This window comes from Gobio gobio, assembly GCF_949357685.1.
Source record: "Gobio gobio genome assembly, chromosome: 15".
NCBI lineage: Eukaryota > Metazoa > Chordata > Actinopteri > Cypriniformes > Gobionidae > Gobio > Gobio gobio.
In genome coordinates, this window is record NC_137108.1 from 11782885 (window position 1) to 11794079 (window position 11195).

An 11195-nucleotide genomic window follows, 5' to 3' on the forward strand; every position below is an offset into this window, starting at 1 on the left:
GACTTACACTATTAATAGTTTTATAAATTGCAATACTACCCATGTTGTTTATCGTTTAGAGTGTACTTGTGGCTGTTTTTATATAGGCCTAACTAAAAGGAGACTAAGAGACAGGGTAGCTGAACATAGATATGCCATTCGGACTGGAAATATGAACTATCCAATGGCCAAACATTATATAGACGCAAAACATGGGAGTGATTCGACCCTAAGAGTAGTGGGCATTGAGGCTACTCGCCTTGATGCCAGGGGTGGGGATATCATCAAACGCCTTAAACAAAGGGAGACATATTGGATCTATTCCTTGAGGCCCACCAGCCATCCAGGTCTCAATGAAGATTTTGACCTCTCACCTTTTTTGTAATAGCTGTGTCTCATTAGGGACAGTGTATTGTTGTCTGTGAATGTTGAACATTCTTTGAATGTACTGTAATGCCCATAAGATTTTTTCTTCTGTTGTTTTAGAACTATCTTGACAATGAATTCAGAAGTTAGATGGGTAACTAGCCTATTGTCATTTCTTGACTTCAGGGACATAATTATGTGGAGTACACAAGATGTATGTATTGGTGTCACTCCTATTTTTTCCACTTGGAGATCTCTTCTTTTACCTTGTATTTGTATAATCTAACCTTTGGCAATAGCCATTATCTGAATTATTGCCTTTAGTGGCCAAAAATTGTGTTGCAAGTGCTAGAGTGGCACACCTGAAACCAATGCAACTATAAGTATTGCTTGATCCTGTCTGTTTGTTACCAACACCCTGATGAAGGCCAATGGGCCGATACGCGTTGGTGTTTTAATGTTTTAGCCCTACTAATAAAGGCTTTTTACTTTTGCATCCTATTGAGTGCCTTGACTTGGATTTTTTTCCAAATTCTTTTTAATCGTTATTATAGTTCAAAAAGGCAAACCGTCAAAGTTATTATGCGAGTTAAAATGAGGCGAAATGCAAATCTGCAAAGACACATTTGTCATCCGTCACCATGACATAAAGTGGACTTTTAAAGCTGAAATGATGAGTGAATTAAGCATGCTTGGAATAACAAGAGAGGAATAACATGGATTTAACTTTTTGGCAAGGATGTAATTGCATCACAATCAAGTAACGTTACAAGGAAGGGAGACGACGGCTAACGTTATAGGTAAGACAAAAAGTTTTATTTTTCGTAACTTGTTTATTGACTTGTTAATATCAGTTTATTATGGAATATGTGACAATCGGGTCCAGTTGGGTCTGTGTCTTCACGCCGGGTTCGGTTCCAGCTTTTAAATAATAGATGGGTCCAGGTCGGTTCCGGGTACTACATTTTTGGCATTTCTCGGATCTGCACGGGTCCGGGTTCAGCTTTTGAAATAATAGACGTGTCTGGGTTGGTTCCATTTAGCACATTACGGGTCTCTTCGGGTTCGGGTACTAATTTTTGGACCCGTGAAGACCTCTACTCTGGACCTCAGACTGGGGCGAAGGTTCATCTTCCAACAGGACAATGACCCTAAGCACACAGCCAGGATAACAAAGGAGTGGCTACGGGACAACTCTGTGAATGTTCTTGAGTGGCCTAGCTAGAGCCCAGACTTGAACCCAATTGAACATCTCTGGAGAGATCTGAAAATGGCTGTGCAATGACGCAGCTCCTGCTCCTGCTCCTGCAAAGAAGAATGGGAGAAACTGCCCAAAAATAGGTGTGCCAAGCCTGTAGCATCATACTCAAAAAGACTTTAGGCTGTAATTGGTGCCAAAGGTGCTTCAACAAAGTATTGAGCAAAGGCAGTGGATTTCAAACAAACTTCTTTCATGTTGTCATTATGGTATTGTAGTATTGTTTGAAGAATTGAGGAAACAAATATTATATTTAATCCATTTTGGAATAAGGCTGTAACATAACAAAATGTGGAAAAAGGGAAGCGCTGTGAATAATTTCCGGATACCCTGTGTTCCCTCATTCTCTGTCTGTTCTCGTCAATGTTAAGTTGTGTTAGTGTGAGTTTCCTGTCTTATCTCTTGAGTTTTGTCATTAAATACAACAACAGATATTGTAATATGCATCCAGTGCACATACAGGCACAAACAAAAGCCTACTAAACAAAACTTAACAAACAAAAAAAAAACCTTTACAAAAGAATAATTAAATGTTCTTCTTCATCATCTGTACACAATATTTTTTACAATTCCCCACATTCCATTAAAAAACCCATTACATTTTTTGTCATTTTAAATATTAAAAAATAGCTCTAATTCTCACAGTTATTATGGCTTTAAAAGTCAATTCATGGTCCATTGAATATTCACCTTTTAATTTCTGTTTTCTTGGCATATTGCCAACTTAGCTTCGCCCACTATAAAGTTTATGAAATAAATGTTCTTTGCAGCAACTTATTTTGGACCAAATATAAGATTTACTGTGCTAAACAGTTCTCCTAATTTCCTGAACCAATCTTCCAAGGTCTAAAATAATCGTGTTAGTCTAAAACAGTGCAAAAAACATGATCTATTGACTCCTCGACATTGAAAAAAAACACCCTTTACCACGGTGGGATCTAGGGCATGAACGCCTGCCTTTATCCACCCATTCAGAATTTAGGCACATAGATCTGTTAGTTTCTTTAAGTCTCTTTTCAGATTATTTTAGTAAATCTTTTATTCTTTTTTTGGTTGGAGTGGGGGAGGGGTGGGGTTGTGCAATGATTAAATCAATCCTTCGGATGAGACGCTAAACCGAGGTTCTGACTCTCTGTGGTCATTAAAAATCCCATGGCAATTCTCATAAAGAGTAGGGGTGTAACCCCGATGTCCTGGCCAAATTCCCTCTATTGGCCCTTACCAATCATGGCCTCCTAATAATCCCCATCCATTGAATTGCTCTCCACCTATAGCTAGTGTGTGGTGAACGCACTGGTGCCATTGTACTGTGGCTGCCGTCGCATCATCCAAGTGGATACTGCACACTGGTGTTGGTTGAGGAGAGACACCTGACATGGTTGCAAAGCTCTTTGGGAGTACAGTAGTACGAAAGCGCTATATAAATATCTCATTCATTAAATAATCTGAAGTGAGCTGTGTGTTTAGAAGTTTTATGAAGGGCTGTAGAATACCCAACCAATCAAAATAATAATAATAATAATAATAATAATTGTGAAAAAAAGTATTTTGAGGCGCTTTATACACTCACACGCTTCTGTGCGTAGCAGGTGCTGACAATCACACAAATCAAAATGGGCAGGAATATTTGCTTGCTATTCGCTAGCTCTGACTGATTTTAAAGCGCTACCAGCACTGCCCAGTCTAACATGGGCAGTCTAATGTCCCACTTTACCGCAGCTAAAACACTTCATTTTCCCAGTTGTTGCAAACACAACATAATCAAAGTCATCAATATGGAATTTAAACGTTAGGTCCAAACTCAGTGTTATCTTTTACAATCATGTAAGCAAATCGTCTAAATGAAACAACGTTTTAATTAACAAGGGAGACTTGTTTCCGATTTGTATTTTTTAATAGGAGAAACTAGTTAGCCGTAATGAGAAAGAGAATGTGATAACATCTCGTCACTATTAAACAGAGGAACTTTAGACAACGTCATTTTTTTTTAGATGGCATTGATAAAGCGAGCTCAGGTGTGAATAAACCATCAACAATGATTACCTTCTCAACCAGCTAATTTGTTTTATCTACAGTGTTTAGAAAAATAACAGTGGCAATGTTCATTTTTGAGGCCGACAGAATGCAGTCACGGCCCACAGCTTCTCCTACAGCCAGTCAACAGTCCACCGTGGATGCCTGCTTGACACTGTGTAAGTGAACTCAAAGCCCACAAGGCTGGGGCCGTGCTTCCCCAAAGTCAAGTCAAGGCACTTTATACAATACAGATTGTTTCAAAGCAGCTTTAGAGTGATAACAGGAAAATTATTCAATGATGCAAAGTTCAATTCAGCAGTATAGCAGCTCTAAAAGAAAATAGTGTCATTTTGAAGTTTCTTCAGTGTTGGTTAAATTCCATTGTAAAGATCATTAATTATGCAGTTAATTAATTTCATCTATCAAGCAGTTCTGCTGAAAACAGTGATGTCATCATCCAGCTCAGTTCAGTTCTCATTGTGTCACAGTGTCAGTGTCATTGTTTAATATTAAGTGTCTAAAACTAAGCAAGCCATTGTGGCAACAGTGGCAAGGAACCCAAACTCCAAACTCCAGAGGTGACATGGGGGAATGGGAGAAACCAGGCTCAGTCAAGGGGCCAGTTCTCCTCTGGCCAAAAGAAAGCACACGGCCTGGAGCAACACACTCACACCAAAATTCTAGCTTTAAAAATAAATGAAAACTAGATTTAACACTCAATAAAGAAAGAAGAGAAAAAGTAGAGAAAACCTCTTGAATGAGAGGTTAAACGCTCATCAAGACTCAGGAGTAATAAACACGCACTCACGCTCAACGCCACCCTGCACATTCGCTCACAGCATGCACTCTGACAGAGAGAGAGAGAAATGTGTGTCCCATGTTTTGCCAGATGTGGTGCAATGAAATATTCCCTTTTGGGAGTGGATTTACATAAAGTTTCTGTGGCTGTTTCACTACGCCTGTGTGTTCTGTTTTCATGCACTATGTGTCAAACCCACGTCAGCAGACCCCTCATGCCCTTTGTTAGGATTGAAATTCGGCATAATCATAACCTCGCAACCTGCCACCTAAATCTGTCTGACTAGATACATATTTAACAATTTATGGTTGAACATCCATAAGCTATTGACTCAAAGGAGCTTCGTAAATTGTGGCCTGTAGCTTTTAAAACATTTTTTTATTCTGGATGAAACGGAAATTCAGGAAGGTAAAAGCACCAAAAAGGCTCTTTATTCCATTCCAGTTCCAGCTATTTAAAATAAACATGCCATGAGATTTTAAGAAGCAGACACACAGGATGGACTCATAAACTCCTGAGGGAGGCCCATTAATCTGAGCGTCACTCTCAACCACTTCAAATCATCAGCTGTGTTTGCTTCAGTGGCCAGAGCTTCACCTCACCATGACGGACCTCTGCCTTATTATTTAGCAAAGTCAGGCATATGCGTGTTAGGCGTAAACATTTACATGTGTGCATTTGGTAGATACTTTTATCCAGAGTTTTGATTCCCAGGGTAAGTTACACTGCATTCTTGGTATACATTTGATCAGTTCATGCATTCCCTGGAAATCAAATTCATCATCCTGAAATGAATCCCTGCAAATAAGTGTCTGTGGATCAAGCAAAAGGCCCAGCTTAGCTGTTAATATCCATTTCAGAGCATCTGATCACAAATGGTCAGGCAGGATACTCTCATTTACATATGCCACATGAGTTCCCTGAGACCACTTTAATAAATTAAATCAAATAGTCAGTAGACTGTCATAAAGGCCCCCCAAAAAAAGAAAGAAAAAAAAAAACGGCAGAAAAACCGCCACACTGTTGCTGTCAAAACTTGAATTATCTAGTTACAGTTAAGCATTATCTGTCCACCCAAGTACTCGTTGTTTTAGTTAGGTATCAGAATGTTTCAGAATGTTCTGATCTGCTGGTTATTTTCAATGTTTGATTGACAGGTGAGTAGGTGGAGCTCCCCAACTGTCTGAGATGCATCAGAATAAATGAGTGTTTACACTACAAATGCAGTGTGTTATACGGTAAGTAAACAGAGTATACAAAAGGCTCTGTACAGACAACCATCTGTCTAAAACAAACTCTTTCTTAGTTGCAGAAGGTCCCAGTTGACATTTTGGTGATTATGTATTTATGTAGATGCAGTGTGAACGTGAGAAAGACAGGCACTGCACCCCATATGTTTTAAACATGTCACATGTTTTTGACTCTGTGCTGAGAACAGATGACTAGAAACCAGATATATTGTTCTTATTGCTCAAAAAGGGTGATTCAAACATGGGGCGCTGACAAATATACTGACCAGCTGAGACACATGCGGGCAGACAGACAGGCAGGCAGATGGTCTGGAGCGCAGACTCACAGGGAGAAGCAGTACTCTGCAACACTTTACAGGGACACAGACTTGTGCGATCATGGTGGCTTTAGTCAGATCTGACAGACAGGTGACCCAGTGAGGACTTTACTTTGTCAGACAGAAATGGAAAATTGTGCCCGCATGCACTTTTGATGTGATGCTGATGGTATCTATGTGTTTTTCTCCTCAGCACTGAATAACTGTGAGATAGACAGACACAGAGATCCGTTTCTCCATCATTCCATGCAGGTAGAGACTCATGAAAAGCCTGCACTCAGCGTGACTCAAACCAGATGTGTGTAGATCCATGCACACCAAAGAAACCTGCAAAAACAAGATACGCCTGTATTTTGTCTTGAAGTATGAGTTAATTTCCAATACAAACAGTCATTTCACACACACACACACACACACACACAAACATTTGGAAACTGATTTTTGTGCAAACACACTTAACACACTCTTGTTGGTTCAGCGATAATTACGCCCAAGTAGCGGCAATTAAACAGGTAAATGTAAACTTAACTTGAGCTTTCATTTAAAACGGGAAATCTAAGTTCACGAACACGCCTGCATTTTTATGAGGCGATAAAACAGTTTGAGGCTACGAACAGAAACCCCGGAGGTTCAAAGTGAGAGCTGCTAAAACATTTCTTCTCTGGAGTTTCCCCTTCTAGCACGTTCATAAAACATCATTACAGTCGACCTCACTCACGAGAATATGTTTCTTTGAAGCCCAGGCAAACTAACTAACTCTGTTCCAGCTAAATAAACTCCAGACATGCACGCTTTTGAGTTCTGCCAGCTAGTCTGATAAGCACAGTTTGTGGATACTCTTTAAACATTCGAAGATTAAATGGCCAAGGATTTTCTGTGAACTACGTCATATGTGATCTTTATCCTTCTATTACATTGAATAAGTTGGCAGACTGTATCAATAGAATATTCCTGGAGGCTGCAGTTCTAGGACCTGGGTAATTCTACTCCAACAGAGGAAACAAACAGGGGCAAAGACTAGACACACGGAAATAATTCTTAATTTTTATTATCCTTTCACCTTATTTTTAACATAAGAGCAGGAGCGGCCATTTTAAACTTGAATGTGCAGCTGCTATTTATTGTCAGATTATTTAAATGTATTATTGTTATTATAAACAAACTAGTTTGTAGTGCAAACAGTTTTACTGTTTACTGCACTTAATTAAGCTGGTAGATGAGAAGCACCACCACTAATGAAATGGAAATCTTGCACATATACAGAAAATAGCTTACATCCTCTTTAAAAAAAATAAGAGCTCATATATTGAAACAAATTACACTGTTAGACATTTATAAGAGATTTTACAGTAACTTACTGGCAACACTGTTGCCAGTAAGTTACTGTATTTGAGATTTACAGTACAAGAACCGCATTTCAGTTTACAGTAACTACATGTTACTGTAATTTTGTAATACAGTACCGTTACTGTAAACCTTGGTTAACAGTGCATTAATCCTATTCAATCATTAATACTTACTGAATTACATTAATTCTTACATTAATCTATCCTACAGAAGTAATCCAAACAGACAATTATTATGAAATATAAAATTCTTTATTTAAAACATTTTAAGTGCTTTAACTTAAACATTTAAATGTGTGGAAAAAGTTCACTTTAAAACATCCTCGAATCAAATCTTATTTTCAGAAAATCATGTATAAAAGTAATCAGATTGCATTCAATATCACTTATTATTTAAATTTACATTTATGCATTTGGCAGACGACTTGCATTGCATTCAAGATACACATTTTACATTTTGTCAGTTCTTGCTTTCCCTGGGAATTGAACCCATGACCTTGCTAGCACCACACACTATTGTTTGAGCTACAATTTTAAAAACTCTGCAGAAAATAGTTGGTAGAATACTGTAAATAGTTGGTTGAAGAATACTGTACCTTTGGTGCAAAATACACATATACATGAATAAAATATAAACAAAGAGCAAATTAATTCTGAAACAAGTTATCACAACACAACACAAACACAAGTTTCATGTCTGTACCGATCTGTGCCATCTTCCACATTGGATGATTTCAAACAGGAACCAGGATTCTGCTCCATTATGGCAAGAAGTCCCTCTAGATAAGAATGATATGAAGTTAGTCATACAATTTGAGTATACACAAACTTTTTACACTGTTGGAATTTAATAAAAAATAATAATCCCATTACAATTCATCATAATGGTAAAATACTATTTTATAGACAGTTAACACTTTGAGGTACACCTAGCTCAACGTATGCTGTCTAGTCTAATCCAGTCCTGCAATGCCTTCATGAAGATGTGAAATGAAATGTTCAGTTTTTGTTTTAGCTGGTGATTCAATGTTATGAATATTTTGAAGAATGTACTTTGTAGTGATGCTGAACCTGATTGCATATTAGAGAGGTGTCTGTTATTTAGCTTAACAAAATTGATATTGAGTAAAAAACTAAAGAAAACTGTTAGTACATAATAGTAGCAGCAGCCCAAACTATATGCTCCAAAAAAGTAATATTACTGAATCACCTCAACATGATTTCACAAACTATTTAATCAAAAACAACAATGTAATCTTTTATTGCAGGATGGATTACATGTATACTGCATTAGCTTTAGTAAGGTATCCTCAAACTTAATGCTACATTCACACACGGGACGCTTCTCATTTACTTTGAATGGGTGACGTCATGGGTTGCTGAACTGAATTGTGGGTTCCGTCGCGCGCGTCGCTTTACTCACGTTGCAAGCGGCAGAAGTTGAAAGGTGTGTTGGACATCAGCTGCGGCCGGATGCAACCAATCGGCGAGAGTAGCCGAGTGCAGGCGGGGAGGAGCTGCAAACACAGACGTGAAGTCGGACACTTTCTGCTTCCCGCAGTGACACTCGCGCGGTGTTTGGACACTTTATCAGCTGAAGTGAAATAAATGCAATATTTGTCAATACACAGATGTTTCAGAGACATTTTTTGTCATGTAATACTTTATGCACTGATTAATACAGCGTGTGTTTGTACAAGAATAAAGTTAACATACAAGCCTAAACTATCAATGAAGTGGGGGTCTACGTTTTTCATCTGTTTTATTTTGATAAACATGACAATATAACATCGCAACTACATGAAAAGAGGTTTAACTGTTATAAAAAAGAGATTTGTGCACATTAGAGGAACTGAAGGTTTTAGAATAAACACGAAACACATGTGATCGCTGTCATGCGGAAAATCTGGCCAATCGTGGAACAGCTGTGTCCTCATCAAAGTCTGTGCAGTCGCTCTAGAGAAACTGCACCGGCTGTATTAGCCGACTGTTCTCGAATCGCTCTCGCTGTGCTTTGATGCCATACGTCACTGTCACGTGGCGTCGGCGCTGTGTCAGGTCAGACAAAATTTCTAACCGCCATGACGCCCTGTGTGAATGCAGCGTAAGTGTCTGTGTACATTACATATCCTATTAAAAAAGTGTCTCACCTAGTCCAAGTTTTTCCATTCAAACTCCATTAGGTGGCGAAGGAAGGATGACACTCTGTTGTTGATTACAGTTGTCTTCCTGTTCACAACTTCCCTGGTCTTCCGACTCACTCTGGTTTAGGTGGTGCATCTTGTTCCCACCTCTGGGTTTTTCCTCACGAAAAAAACTTAAAGCAAGAGAAAATTAAGAGAATAAAGATATTTTAAATTTCATCACCCTTAGTGCTTTTGCTTTAAATGTTTTTGGTAACACTTTAGAATAATGGTCCGTCATTAAACGGATAGTTCACCAAAAAAAAAAAGTAAATTCTGTCATTTACTCGCCCTGTAGTTCTAAACCTTTTAAAGAATGTTTGTAACCAGATAATTTTGAGGCACCATTCACTTCCATGGTAGGAAAAAAATACTATAGAAGTGAATGGTGCCTCAATCTGTTAGGTTACAAACATTTTTCATCTTCTTTTGTGTTCAGAAATGTATTCAGGTTTGCACTTGAGCAACATTATTCTAAAGTTTTGCCATGTTTTTTTCATAAATTATATTTCATCTGCCAAAATCATCCAAAAATTGTCCAGGACTGCTTAAATTCCAGAAAATAAAATTATAATCTGTCAGTCCTGGACAAACACAGTTTTGGATTATTTTAGTATAATATAATTTATGAAAAAAAAACATGGTACATGGCTAGTTACAGCTAAAAAGAGGTGGAAAAACTAAATAATTTTGTGATTCAGTTAAACAGACCCGACTAAAACATACAAGAAAAACTTTGAATTATCAGTAATATGTGGAGAAACAAAGAGGAGTAACGTTACTTACCGTTGTATGAGTTCCAGTGTCGCACAGCACAGGCAGGCTCCTGGTATTCTTATCTAAAATGTTAAATAAATAATGTCAATCCAAATGTAAACTTTGCTTGTTAACGACATTATTTTTTGCAACTAGTGGCCAACGTTAATTTACTAACTAACGTCGTCCTAATGTACGCTTAATATGCTCGATAAACAAAATCTTCATTGTATTGGTAAAGTTAATTCAATAAACTCACTAACGTTAAGTCTTTTTAAAAATAAAACGTTAGGTTTATGTTACCTCAGTTTTAGTACCAAAGCTGAAGCAAATGATAACCTAACGTTATGTAAAGTATGTTGTCCGGGCCGTGAGCTCTCTCCTCGGGCAGTAACGTTACACACGACGCTGGCTGCACTGGTTCTTAATCTAATTCAATAAACTCATTTTTTTTAAAGAAAACGTTAGGTTTACCTCAGTTTTTAGCAGCAAAGTTTAAGCAAATGATAACCTAACGTTATAAAGTATGTTGTCCGGGCCGTGAGCTCTCTCCTCGGGCAGTAACGTTACACACGACGCGGGCTGCACTGGTTCCTAATCTAATTCAATATACTCATTTTTTTTAAATAAAACGTTAGGTTTACCTCAGTTTTAACAGCAAAGTTTAAGCAAATGATAACCTAGCGTTATGTAAAGTATGTTGTCCGGACTGTGAGTTCTCTCCTCGGGCAAAACTTACAACGCTGCACCGGTTCCTAATCTAATTCAATAAATTCATAAAACGTTAGGTTTACCTCAGTTTTTAGCACCAATGCTGACAAGCTAAAATTGGGGTGCAGACAACCGCGGATAGTACAAATCACACTTACCTTGCTTGTTTGCCGTTCTCACGGGGGATGAAAAAATCTTCGCAGGGTGTCCGGAC

General features: G+C 38.2%; 1 long non-coding RNA gene across 1 annotated transcript; it reads right to left on the bottom strand.

Annotated features, from left to right (window-relative positions):
* Positions 1-7579: 7579 nt before the first annotated feature.
* LOC307138174 lies at positions 7580-11195 on the bottom strand. The gene is made up of 4 exons (XR_013818002.1): positions 11140-11195; positions 10301-10353; positions 9482-9648; positions 7580-8110 (listed from the first exon to the last, which is right to left on the bottom strand). It is a non-coding gene; the product is annotated as an uncharacterized lncRNA (long non-coding RNA).